At 37.3% G+C, this 14615-nt stretch overlaps 1 long non-coding RNA gene across 1 annotated transcript; it reads left to right on the forward strand.

The window, feature by feature from the left end:
* Positions 1 to 5433: 5433 nt before the first annotated feature.
* On the forward strand, positions 5434 to 7246 carry LOC130235281 (uncharacterized). The gene is made up of 3 exons (XR_008838378.1): positions 5434 to 5534; positions 5622 to 5722; positions 6980 to 7246. It is a non-coding gene; the product is annotated as an uncharacterized LOC130235281 (long non-coding RNA).
* Positions 7247 to 14615: the final 7369 nt, after the last annotated feature.

Here is a 14615-nt window from a genome sequence, read left to right on the forward strand (position 1 = left end):
TGAGAACATCTCTGATCTCCTTCACTTGGTATAGGACAGCTGTAATGCTTTGCAGCCTGCTTTCCCACCCTACCTCACTTCAGGACTTCAATGTGAATTGGAAATGCTTTACCAAGACGCTCCATTACTGTGTAGATCCTGAAAAAGAATGTGAAGAGTTTCTGCACATTATCAAAGTAGCCAACAGGATCATTTGATACCTTTCCTGCTTCTGCTATCACAACCCTTACAAAAATTACTGCAGTACAGCTGCAGTACAACTACTGCAATAGTACTGAAGTGATACTAGTACTATAATGCAGTACTGCTACTGCAATACATGTTAAGTAATTTATTGCACTAAGGTACATAAGTATTATAAGTGCACTTTAGTTTTAATATGTATGGCAATATTGTAGATGCATTTCTGTAGTTAGTTGTACATCTGAAAAGTGCAATACAATATACTGTGGTAGTACTTTAGCAATACAACTTAAGTACTGAAACCTTATTTGGAAACCATTGTCCACTGAGAAGGAAAAGTAGTAGCTGTACTGCAGTTGTATTGTAGAAGTACTTCAGTTGTATTGCAATAGCGGTATAGCAGTTGTACTGTAGTAGTACTTCAGTTGTTTTGCAGTAGTTGTACTTCATTATAGTAGTAGAATCACTTCAGTACTATTGCAATAGTTGTACTGCAGCTGTACTGTAGTAATAATTTAGTTGAATTGCCGTAGTTGTACTGCAGTTGGTTGTATTGTAGGAATTCAGTTGTATTGCAGTAGTACTGCAATATACTTATCGCAGTGTCAAAAAAACTGCACCTTTCAGAAGTTAACTAAAACTGAGGTTATTTAAAACTATCAGTTTATTTAATGTTACTTCAGTTGTACTGCTGATTCTACTGCTGTTGAACTTTATTGTGTTATAGTTTCTGTTGGACTGTTCAGTTCATTGCAGTTATTTTTTTCATTATTCATTTTTGCAAATAAACTAGAAACTACTAGAACTATAAACTAGACTAGAAAATTACTTTAATCCAAAAAACATCCCTGAAAAAAGGACAAAATATTGTTGGAAGAAGTTAAAAAACAAACTTCTTGGAACACAAGTGCAGAACAGTTCTTACAACACCATTGCTATATTAGACTACAGCAGCACAAATGCAGTAAAGACAGAGTTTACTTGTTTTTACTCCAGTTTACTGTGACTTATACTGCTATTGAACTTTATTATACTGTATTTGAACTGTGTTTATACTTCCTTGCATTGCAATTTTGCAATTGTACTTAGTTTTACTGCAATTATACTTCTATATACTGCTGTTGTGCTGCAGTTGTACTGCAGCTTTACTTCAGTTTACTGCAGTTTTTTTTTGCAAGGGAAGAATCATTGAATGTGCTCCACAAGGCACAAACAAAGGTAAGCGCTTGGATTTTTTTTTAATTGCCTTGGTGTTTTCCTGTCAATTTAGCACTTCTCATAGGCCTGTCCTCTGCAAGTTTGAAATGAAATCTGAAGTTCCTGAAGCCTGTCAAATGTCATATTAGATAGATTCAATCCTTTGAATTGGCTGTCCAAGATAATGAATATGCGTGCATCGTTATTATATTAACACTATAAAATGCATGTGACATGGTGGCTCAGTTAGCACTGTCGCCTTACAGCAAGAAGGTCACTGGTTCGAGTCCCATCTTCAGTTGGCATTTCTGTGTGGAGTTCCAGTGTTTGCTTGAGTTTCCTCCGGGTGCTCCAGTTTCCCCCAGAGTCCAAAGGCATGCGGTATATGAATGATTATAAAAAGCATTTTATATTTAGCAAAATGATTTTATTTTAGTATTAATATACAATGAAAATTTATTTATGTTTTGAGCAACTGAAATATTGCCCCCTCCAGGTTTTAAAAAAGGGCAGAATAATTAACAGAGGTGGAGTTACCATTATAATGAAAAAAGCAAAACAGCTGCATCAGCAAATAAAATAAAAATAAGAAAAGAAATAGAGGTCACACTTTACAATAAGGTTTCATTAGTTAATGTATTTACTTTAGCCCCCTTTAAGGGTTTTTGAAAATGACCTCCCACGAAGTGTGTAACAGCTCTAAGTGAAGAGAAATAAGCTATCCAGCTAAGGCTTAAATCTGAAAGTGTGCTGTGTATAAAACTATTGATTCATTCATAAAAGAATGGTTCAAATGAATCGCCGGTGTGATTTTTCTGACGAGTGCTACAGCAATCTACACGAATACAACGCGGGATTCGTCAGCCGTTTGTTAAAGGAAGGTTCAGAAAAGATTGTTGATGTATGGGACTTTGTCAGAGCTTGACAGGAGCTTTATCAGTACAGTTCATGGATCTTTTTCTACCTCCAGTTCACAAGTGTAAGTAAGTGCGATTAAAATGATTGCCTCCTGTTTTCTCCAGTTTGCAAATTATGTATTTAATTGTGTTTTGTTACTTGTAACCATTCCACGTGGCTTGTAGTCTATCTGGTTAACTCTTTATATTGTCATATTGCATCTAAATCCATATGTTAAAAATGTGGCGAGTGGCGCTTTCTTTACGGATTTGAATGTATTTGTGAGCTCGCGATCCGTGAGCCGTTTTTTGTTGCTATGGCCACCGTCAGCTGTTCCTACACATGTGCAGTGGTCAGGTTTCAAAATAGTTCAGCTTTTGCCACTGTGTGGATTAGTACTGAACGTGTGTCACACAATATTTGCAAAATTCATTCATTCATTCATTTTCTTTTCGGCTTAGTCCCTTTATTAATCCGGGGTCGCCACAGTGGAATAAACCTCCAACTTATCCAGCACATGCAACCCATCTCTGGGAAACATCCATACACACTCATTCACACACATAAACTGCGGACAGTTTAACTTACCCAATTCACCTGTACCGCATGTCTTTGGACTGTGGGGGAAACTGGAGGACCCGGAGGAAACCCACGCGAACGCAGGGAGATATTTGCAAAATATTCAAAACAATATTTTGTTTATTTGTTTAGTTAGTTAGTTAGTTAGTTAGTAAGTTAGTTACAGTGCATCCGGAAAGTATTCATAGCGCTTTCACATTTTTTTTATGTTACAGCCGTATTCCAAAATGGATCAGAGATTTTCAAAAAGAAGTTGTTGCAAATTTATAAAAAAAAACAAAAAACTGAAAAATCACATGTACATAAGTATTCACAGCCTTTGCTCAATACTTTGTTGATGCACCTTTGGCAGCAATTACAGCCAAAGTATTTTTGAATATGATGCCACAAGCTTGGCACTCCTGACTTTGGGAATTTTTGCCCATTCCTCTTTGCAGTACCTCTCAAGCTCTATCAGTTGGATGGGAAGCGATGGTGTACAGCCATTATTAGATCTCTCCAGAGATGTTCAATAGGATTTGGGTGTGGGCTCTGGCTGGGCTACTCTAGGACATTCACCGAGTTGGTGTGAAGCCACTTCATTGATATTTTGGCGGTGTGCTTTGGGTCATTGTCCTGCTGGAAGGTGAACCGTTGCCCCAGTCTGAGTTCAAGAGCACTCTGTTGCAGGTTTTCATTCAGGATGTCTCTTTACATTGCTGCATTTATCTTTTCCTCTATCCTGACTAGTCATCCAGTTCCTGCTGCTGAAAAACATCCACACAGCATGATGCTGCCACCACCATGCTTTACTGTAGGGACGGTATTAGCCTGGTGATAAGTGGTGCCTGGTTTTCTACAAACGTAACGCTTGGCATTCACTCCAAAGAGTTCAATTTTAGTCAGACCAGACTCATCAGAACTTTGTTTCTTATGGTCTGAGAGTCCTTCAGATGCCTTTTAGCTAAATTCCAGGCAGGGAGTGACTTCCGTCTGGCCACTCTACCATACAGGCCTGATTGGTGGATTGCTGCACAGATGGTTGTCCTTCTGTAAGGTTCTCCTCTCTTCAAAGAAGGACTCTGGAGCTCAGACAGAGTGACCATTGGGTTATTGATCACCTCCCTGACTAAAGCCCTTCTCCCTCGATCACTTAGCTTAGATGGCCGGCCAGCTCTTGGAAGAGTCCTGGTGGCTCCAAACATCTTCACACTTACAGATGATGGAGGCCACTGTGTTCATTGGAACTTTTAGAGCAACAGAAATTTTTTTGTAACCTTCCCCAGCCTTGTGCCTCGAGACAATCCTGTGTCATAGGTCCACAGACAATTCCTTTGTCTTCATGCTTGGTTTGTGCTTTGACACACACTGTCAGCCCTGGGACCTTATATAGACAGGCGTATGCCTTTTCAAATCATGGCCAATCAACTGAATTTACCGCAGGTGAACTCCAATTAAGAATTAATAAAATTATGAAACATCTCAAGAATGATCAGTGGAAACAGAATGTACCCGAGCTCAATTTAGAGCTTCATGGCTAATGCTGTGAATACTTAGTTACATGTGATTTTTCAGGTTTTTTATTTTTAATAAATTTGCAACAATTGAAAAAAAAAACTTTTTTTCACATTGTCATTATGGGGTATTGTGTGTAGAACTTTGAGGAAATAAATGAATTTAACCCATTTTGTAATAAGGCTGTAACTTAAAAAAAAATTGAAAAAAAGTGAAGCGCTATGAATACTTTCCAGATGGTAAACGGATGAAGCACGGAGACGAAAAACAATGTTGTCAGAGTACTGTCAGCAGTTATACAGTCTCTTGCTGTCAGGAACCTTGAATTTAGGTGAACCCCAGACTGAATGGTCCTGATAATAGTAATAGTTCCTAAAAGAAATGTCATGCAAGAAGACTGAAGGCAGAAATCAAAAATCTCTGTACACACACATACTACTTGAGAAAAGATACCGAATCTGACAAGCAGTTAATTAACCCCCCCAAAAATTGTTGCAAACAATGCAGAGTAATTAACAATGCAATTAACAATGCAAAGTAATTTTCAGTCTTCCTTGATTGTTCACCAGACATTTTCCACCAGCAACAGATGTCTATCATTAAAGTCTGCGTGAACCAGAAGTTGCTGGTACTTTTGTTTCAGTATGTTTATGTACTTCCAACTGTGGAAGCAAATGGTCAGATTACGAAAACAACTTTTTTTCAGTGATTAACTTGCACAAATTACTTGTAAACCTAAAATAATTTAAAGGTGCACTAAGAAAATACACATAGCAAATTTTGATTTCACACTGACTTTAAGCACACAGGGCCAAAGCCAGAAATAACATTTCCTGGGATTCATGGTTATGAAACCACTTTAAAACATTGTAGCGCTGCCACATAATTGAGTTTATGCTGACTGTAAAATTCATTAAATGTGTGAATAGGCCATGTTGTTAAGCATACTCGCACTTAGTTTTTTGTAGCCCAAATATATAATTGAGTAATGGACTTATTTTACATTCTTTATTTTGAAGTGATGAGGGGAAGTGAATGTGTCTGTAGTCTATTTCCTGTTCTAACTGTTGCCGTTTTTTTTTAATATATACACATTTACATAACATACACACCACAAGGAGGAGATAGAGGGCACATGGACACTGCTCAGTGTGACATCTGAAGAAGCCAGAGGAGCACATGGGGTAGGAGTTTGCCAAATCTACCTTGCATTTTTTTGTTGATTCGTGGGCGAAGGACAATTGTTTGCGTGGATTTTTTGCTCTTTTTAGGACTCATTAGTCTTGCAGAGCCACAGTAAAGACTATCCTAGGAGGACCTTTGATGTACAGCAACAAGACATGGTTCCAATTATCCGGACTCAAACTTTGGGGTGAGCGTGACCTATTTTGCACGTACACTCATCCACGGACTTTTGGACTTTGGACACACATACACACACACACACACATGCACACACACAGGGATTCACCATTTTTGTATTGTGTTATTGTATGAATGTTGTTTGTTTTTATGTTTGATTGTAAGGACATTTTCAGAGAACTGTGTAATTATAATACATTTACATTTAGTCATTTAGCAGATAGATAATACATAAAGTATCCTTTATCAATCCATGATAAAATTTGAAAACAGGAACTAGAGAATTGAACCATTTTTTAAATTTTTATTCTTGTGTATCCCGTTGATTTAAAGACAAGCGTTACAACATTTATCAACAGTTATCCTAAATAGGCCTTCAGTTTAACTTCATGGATTGCTGAGGTCAGTCATATGACAATGATTCTAAGATGAAAGGCAAGAAGCAAGGCATACAAGCCAGGCTGCTTGAAAATAACCCAAGACCCTGGTTTGTCCCATGCAGAACACTAAAGATGCGAATTCTTGCAACTGCTGCATAAGCTTCTTTTCATGAGCCACTCAGAAATGGCCTGTTTAAAAAATGTGTGGACCTTACTCTTAAATCATGGGAGTGACACGAAGTAGGAGAGCAGGATTTAAAGTCAAGTTCCAGGTAGCCCAATTCAGAGAAGAACTTATAGAAGTATACCAAAGTTTTTCAGACCCTGGCTGTATCCAAAATCACCCCTACACCCTTAAATAAACTCTAAATATAAACCTGGCCCATAAATATAACCCCAAAATTGCATTCATACCCAATTCTAGTGGTGTCTGAAACCATAGTGGATGTTCTGAAGTGCACTCAATCCCACAATGCATTCAATAACAAATGTATGCAATTTACACCATTTATCGACAAAGAAGTCTGGGTTCGGGGGAACCCAACCGTCCTGCGGTGAGGCTTGCGGCTGGATACACGATGGACGGGTGGGCGAAGTGGCGCATTGTGCGCCTGGCTGCTTTGTCCTGGGAAGATATTGAAGATATCTATCTATTCGGAACTTTGATAATAGGGTTTCTGCTGATGAGCTTAGACAGTGCCCTGGGGTTTCGATGATTGACAAAAGTGGTCAGTGTGGCTCAAAACCCCAACAAGCTGGCCGACAGGATCTTTGGAGATTTGGGTCGACAGGAGATTTGGTCAGACCTGGAGACCTGTGACAGACGTTAGATATCTGCGAAATTTTCAGATATTGACCCAATTTGAAAACCTTTTCTTCTCTTTCAGCTTTTCTGTGACTCCTGCCAGACAGCCTCGATTGGAGACAAACAATTTCCCCTGGAGAACATGATAACGAGATGCTCTGAATTCCTGCTCCCTGTTCCAAGGACACCTGTTGAGACTCTACAAGCTTACACACACACACACACCATGACTTTGTGTGCTTTTACCCACCGGTGTGGGTAGGCGGGGCTGTGACCAGCACCCCCTGGCTGCAGGACTAGATGGCTGCTGCCTTTATCAGACTATATCCCCATCCCCTGTTGCGATGTTATGTTTATGTGCTTGTCCTGGAGCTTTTTCCCCCCTGATCTCACACTGCCCTACTTTAAGAATAATATGAGAGGGGCTTTTTTTTTCGCCTCCTTCTCTAATGTATTTAATTTCCTCTTTCAAAAAGCTACTTCTCGTCAGATCTGTCTTCCTCTGAAATGTGGGATGCTTGTGTATGGTCACGGGGGTCCAATTTCGCTACATCTAGAAGTGTATATGACAAATAAAGGCTTTTCCCTGAATGAATTTCCACATGTGCTCACAAGATGACACTTGCACAGTAGAATCCTATCGGCGTTAGTTTCAAAATAAAATATTATTAAAGAGTTTGTATACATGACAGATATCAAAATAATTTGTTTAAATTACTAATATTAAATTACTAATGCTTGCTAGGCATTAATAGCTATCACAGTGTCTGGCCAAGAAGTTTAAAATCTAGTCCATCTAAGGGATTTTTCAACCAGCAAAAAGGAAACAAAACTGTATCCCTTCTGCTCCAATTGACTTTGTCATTTATTCCTTTAAGGGGTCAATACTAGTGGACTGCTGTAGGTAATAGTGAATGAGGATATAGGGGCAATTTCGTATACAGCAGCTGTTTCAATAGTGGAAGCCCTTTTTATCCTTTTCTGTTGTATAGAGTGACATTAAGCTGTTTCAATCATCCTATATGTAACTGGATGATGCTTCTAAACCTGATTACTTCTACCAAAGCAGCACTTTGACCATACAGTGCCTCTGGCTTTGTTGTACTACAAAGAACTGCAGATGATCTCTGTGAGTAACTGAGCATGAGATCTCTGTGAGTAACTGAAAATACCATATAAAACAAAGAAGCAGGTCTATATGAAGCTGTTGATAGGCTGTTGACTCGTCAGAATTTAGAAGCTTTTTTAACAGTTCTGGGTGTAGCACTTTGTTCATTTGAAGAGAGTTTTCACACCATGAAAATATCAGGGACACTTTTGGTATGCTTTTGAACTTCATATTGCCACCATGCCAAGAAAACAGTGATGAAAAACCATGGCATTGAAAAGGCATGTAGGAAGGGCATGTAGATATCTCTGGAATGAAAACCTTCCACCATTACATCATGAAACATCTTCTCAAATATAAACAAAAGCAATTATCTTATTAGGAGATTTATCTCTCAGAATTCCAGTTCCTCTGCCAGTACCTGTAGCAGCTGCTGAAAGAAGTTTCTCGAAATAGAGACTTGAAAAATGACCTGCTCTCCATAATGGGTAAGGAATGAATTAGAGGACTTGCTTTAATCAGCATTAACAGAAAACTCTCCCAGCAGATTTTATATAGTAGTTATTGATAACTTTGCGTAAAAATTGTCAAGAGGTAGTGCAGATAAACTTAAATTATATACATATATAATTATATATATATAATATATATATATATATATATATATATATATATATATATATATATATATATATATATATATATATATATATATATAAAGGGGTTAAAGTTATTTTTGGGAATTTTTATTTTTATTTAACCAGCAAGATTTTTAGCCCCTCCACAGACTCTCAATTGAATTTAAGTCAGGACTCTGGCTAGGCCATTGTAAAATGTTAAAGTTTTTGTCTGCTAACCATTTCCTTACCACTTTTGCTGTGTGTTTTATTGCTGTCTTTCTGAATTGTCCACTATTTCCCAAGGCCAAGTTTTTCTGCAGATCTCCTTTTTTTATGAAGCCATTTACTATGATTAGGTTCACTGGTCCAACCGTTCCCACCACCATATTTGACAGTGGAGGTGGAGTTCTTATATGGCTGAAGGCTTTTCCTTTTGATGCCAAATGAAGGCTACATCATTCTGGCCAAACAATTCAGTACTTTTATTTCATCTGACCATAAAACAGAAGACCACAATTCTTTAATCCGTGAAATCCAGCTTGGACTATTTGGAATGATATGGAACTTTTGGATTTTCCCATAGATTGTGACAGTTTGCAAAGTGTATAAATAATTTTGGACATGCCAATTTCTATTCAAATGTAAATAAAAGTTGATAAATAGTTTTTTCCCACCAACCTCCACATCTTATTATCTTTTAGGAGAAGCCTGTGTCATTTGCGGTAAAAAAAAAACCTTGCTGGTTGAATAAAAGTAACTTTAATTAGAATTTGCTAGGAGTATGAATAATTTCAGGCTTGACTGTATTTGAATATATGTTCAGGTGCTTATGTTTGATTTTTCTTTGCTTTTATTTAGTTATTTGGTGCTGTAATAACAGGTGTCATGATTGAGTGATTCTGATTGCGTCTGTATGGAGTTTGGGTGAGATTTTGTTACTGTATGTATCAAGCTAGATATGGAGGATTAATCTTGTCAGGCCACAGATCTGGCCTTCCATTCTACTAAGCAGATGATTTGTGAAACTCTTTTAGAAGCTCATATGGTTGTCACAAAGTAAAATCTATTGTTAGAATATGATGATGTAATAAAGGAGGAAAATGTCAAAAGGCAATGCTTTGTTAATCAGCTAAGTCTGTATTTCGGGATGCAAACTGGTCCCCTGAAAATGAAACAATACTCTGTGGCATATTACATAATGCCTGACCATTTTCATGGACACAATTAGAATATGGATATTCTATGATGTAGATCCCTTTTTTATAGTCTTTTAATTGCATTTGCTATTTCACCTGACCTGACCCTTAGTTGTTAGCCAACTGAAGTGGGATACCAGACTTGAAAGACACTGGCCCAAGTAGAAGCATTTAATGTACACACCAAGAAAGCATCTCAAACTCTGCTTAAGAAACCATGCTACAAAAGTAACAACCCAGGCTCATTCTGAAAATGTACCTCTAAATACATTTCTGGAGACTGCCAAATATGTCCCAGGAGCTACGTTTTTTTGTTTTTTTTTGCTGTTTTTGTTTTCGGGAATCCACCGGATGTCGCTGTGTGCGCTTTTTGATATCCCTAATTTCTCTCGCGAGTGCCATTCGCCACTGCTGTTCTTGCATAAATCCACCAGAGACCACTGTCGATGACTGTTTGACTGACTGACTGACTAACTGACTGACCAATCGACTGACCCACCCTCCCCCTTCCCTAAATCCAACCAATAGTATTTTAAAAAGCACAGATTGAGCCGCCCTCCCACTTCCCTAAACCCAACCGACAAATTTATAAAGCAATTCAGAAAAAGAAAAGCCACCTGATTTTTACCACGTTTTACCACATGCTCACCCTGTTATTTACTTGTTTATTTATTTATTTTTTTGTTCTGTTTTTGTCTTACCTGCTTTCTGGAACCGTTCTTCACCGGACTCAAACCACTTGTTGTGGTCATCTCTTCTCTGCTCAAGTCCACCTACATACACGGTGAGCTAACTGGACAAACTGATAACAGCTAGAAAGCCGTCCAGACGGAGGTATGTGGTCAGCTGGTAAGCGTGAAAAGGAACAGCATCATACCACCCCATAGCGTTCATTTAAAGAGCCCCTATTATACATTAAAAAGGGTCATATTTTAGTTTTAAGGCTCCAACAACAGTCTGATATGAATGCAAGGTCAAAAAACACGTTCATTGTCTTGTAGTATGCATTTATTTTTGCCTAATTATCCCAGTGACTCCCATATGAATCGTTCAGCGATTCATTTGTTCATAAACCCTCCTTAGCGCGAAGCTAATCTGTGCTGATTGGACCGATGACAGCCTGTTGCGATTGGTCGACAGCGTTCAGCGCGAGACAGAGAGAAATGCCCACCACGGCTTATCAACAATACTGAAGTAGTCAGAATGCAGACTGTATGTGTGAGCACACCTGCCAACACTCCTGTTTTTCCCAGAATAATCCTGGGATCTGCTACAGTGTTTGTGGGCGGGCCTCAGGTTTCAATTTTCCTGTGTTTGCACGTGCAACAATTTTGCGGGGCTTAAGTTTTATATCGACGTCATGCTGAAACGGCTAAAGACTCGTTACCAGCACACTTCATTTGAAGCACTATGATTCAACTCTTTTATAGATGAATCAATAGTTTTAAACACAGTGCACTTTAAGTTTTAAGCCTTAGCTGGATATTTCACTTTACTTAGGGCTGTGTTACGCACTACATAAAAGATCATTTTCAAAAACCCAAACTAGGGGCTCTTTAAAAAATGAAATGCAGCCATACGTACTCCTGGCTACATAATTCATGTTCTTCAGAAATGTATATAGGGCTACGTTTTCAGAATGAGCCCATGTTAAAAAAGTAACCTGGTATATTTTCAAACAAAAGAAGATTTGTACAAGCAAAGTAATTCTAATTACAAGTGCTATGTGTTTTATTTTAATATTGTGGATTCATCATTGATTGTGTGTGTGGCCATGTAGTATCTTGTTTCATTGTTCATCAATGATAACCTCTATGATATACCATTGGAAACATTCTGTCCTTTATAATATTATACCTTTCACTGACTTGATAAAACGTATAAAAAGTAACTATGGTCCTGTTGGTTGTTGATTGTTAATTATATACAATTACAATATAGTGTATTTATAATTAATTCATTCATTCATTTTCTTTTCCGCTTAGTCCCTTTATTAATCCGGAGTCGCCACAGCGGAATGAACCGCCAACTTATCCGGCACATGTTTTAGCGGATGGCCTTCTAGCTGCAACCCATCTCTGGGAAAGTATTTATTATTATGAATGAATAATAACATTATTTATGGTAAAGGGGTATTTACAGAAATATGTTTCTGTAACATTTCATTTCTTGCAAACACTGCTCATATTTGGCATGTATAACTTGAACATTTCTAGAATTTTGATCTTTCTTTCTTTCTTTTTTTTCTTTCTTTCTTGCTTTCTTTCTTTTTTCCTTGCTCTTTCTTTTTTGTTCTTTCTTTCCTCATTCTTTCTTCTTTCTTTCTTTCTTTCTTTCTTTCTTTCTTTCTTTCTTTCTTTCTTTCTTTCTTTCTTTCTTACAAATACATTTTAAAGAACAGACTATGAAGACAAACTTTTATTCAGTATCCAAACTACTGGCTAAAGAAATCCATTATACGTCAAAGCATGAAATATGGTATTCCTATAAAATTCAGATACATTATAGTAGCCTATATTTACACTTGGTAATACAATTAGCATATTTTTCTATTGCAGACTCTCTTGGATAACTTTGCTTCCTGTGGCTTCGTAAGCAAATCAGATGAGGACAGGCTTTACAGGCTGGATTTTTCAGATCAGTGCATCCCTGCATCGCTTATTATTATCATGGGTAGATACATAAATTAACATTTATAAAATGCATACGTTTAACAAAAACAAATATTAACAACGATTCATGAATTATTTCGTGAAAAAATGTGATGAGTTACATTGTTAGCAATTGGAAAAATATCCCTAGCTCATCTTTTTGAATGATGGATTGCAAAAAAAATATTAAATGTATAGGACATATACGCTTATTTAATCACGTGTTTTCTAAAGGGGTGTGGGTACTGGAGTTTGCTGGGGAGTTGACATATGACTTTATCAAGATCGCAGCATCATTTATTTAACTCAGAGATGTCACACGCAAACACAATGCTCTTTAGGACCGTGCGCTGTCACACCGGCCGCTCTCAAGAATGGGTTCAGTCCTTCAGCACAGCACACACACTGCCATATCCCAGCGCGAGCGGAGCGCGGCAATTTGATGCCGACATAATCTGATGAAGTAGCAACAATCGGGGAAAAAAGTGGATCTTCATGCGCACATCCCGGGAATATTCCAGCTGGCTTCAGGATGAAGACACCGATGGTAAGTATAGTGAAAACTGTTTGAATGTCTCGAGTCTCTGTTGTGCAGCATTATTGAAGTACTGCGGCTCTCTGTTGCTTTCACATGCTAAATGAAAGAAGACTATAAACAACAACAACAACAACAAATATATATATATATATATATATATATATATATATATATATATATATATATATATATATATATATATATATATAAAGAATGTTGTTCATAAAAAAAATATGTATTTTGTGCAAAAATAATGCAAACAGTTGTATTTTAAGGCGATGCTATAACAAATGCATTCATTAAAATATGAGTGCTTTTCTGAGTTAACTTTCATATTGTTATTATACAATATAGGGATAAATGTTCTTAGTGCAATATTTCAGTTGCAAAAATGTTATAGTATCCAATGCAATAGTTTTAGATGAGGAAAAAGTTGCTATTTTTTGTCTGAATTTAATTCATTATTTGAGCATGGAAGTGTGATGTATAATTAACTGCGGTGATGGCATGACATGATTTATGACCTTGTGCTGTGTGTTGATTTAAACTTTTGCCCCTGTGTTTTCCAGCGTCATGGAGTAGCCGTATTTCTCGCCATCACCATGTGCACCAGTCTGTTGTTCGTGTATAACGTCAGCTACAATAACAATAGCTCTGCAGCCGCCAGCGCGGCTAAGGGCGCTTCAGGTGAGACAGTGGAGCCCACCAGAGCGGCCCGCGCGCATCCAGCACTGCAGGGATACAGCAGCATCATTGAGCACAAGGTAAACGCGGATCGTTTATCTATTCCAGTTTAATTATCTGTTACTGATGCTGGCTATATGGACAAATCTATCGCAACAACATCATATGTTGCATTGGTATATTTTTGGCAGTAACAAAAAAATACACTAAAGAGGTTAAAATGATCTTTTACGCCAAAAATTGTTAGATAATTAAGTAAAAATCATCTTCTGTGATGAGTTTTTAAATGTCCCACTGTAAATATTTACATTACGATTACTAATGTGCATCGCTAAGCACTTCAATGAGTGATTTTCTCAAGATTTTGTTGATTTTCATATAGTTGTATCTCAAACAATTATTGTCTTACCTCTAGAACCATACATTAATGGAAAACTTGCATATTTAACTGTAATTGTTATACAATAAACATCACAACCTTAATTACAAATTTAACTACAATATCTTGCAAAAAGACTCCTATTTTGTTCTGAATTCAAGGCAGGTTATTTTATTTTACCACTGATATGGTTTGAAGTTGGTTATGTTTCAAACCATTATGGTGATTGGTGTATCTGGCTGGCTTTCATTTTCTCCTTGTCCATAATAACTTAAAAATTGAGGTCCACTGTTAAATGGATTAAACAGTTTAAGCATTGTGACTGACCTTTATATGCCTGATAATACTGTAACTTGCAATCTGCACTTTATGTACAATTTTGTTCGCGGAGAGACAAAAGAAAGAATGTGGACTATGTTTATTTTCCTTACTTTGCAAAAGCACACACTTTTGTTGTTATTGTGAGTGCACACACAAAAAAAGTAGACACCTAACAGTTTCAATGGTGTATAACACTTATTTGTATGACCAAAATCAACAGA

The sequence above is a fragment of the Danio aesculapii genome, chromosome 2, assembly GCF_903798145.1.
Source record: "Danio aesculapii chromosome 2, fDanAes4.1, whole genome shotgun sequence".
In the NCBI taxonomy this organism is placed as follows: domain Eukaryota; kingdom Metazoa; phylum Chordata; class Actinopteri; order Cypriniformes; family Danionidae; genus Danio; species Danio aesculapii.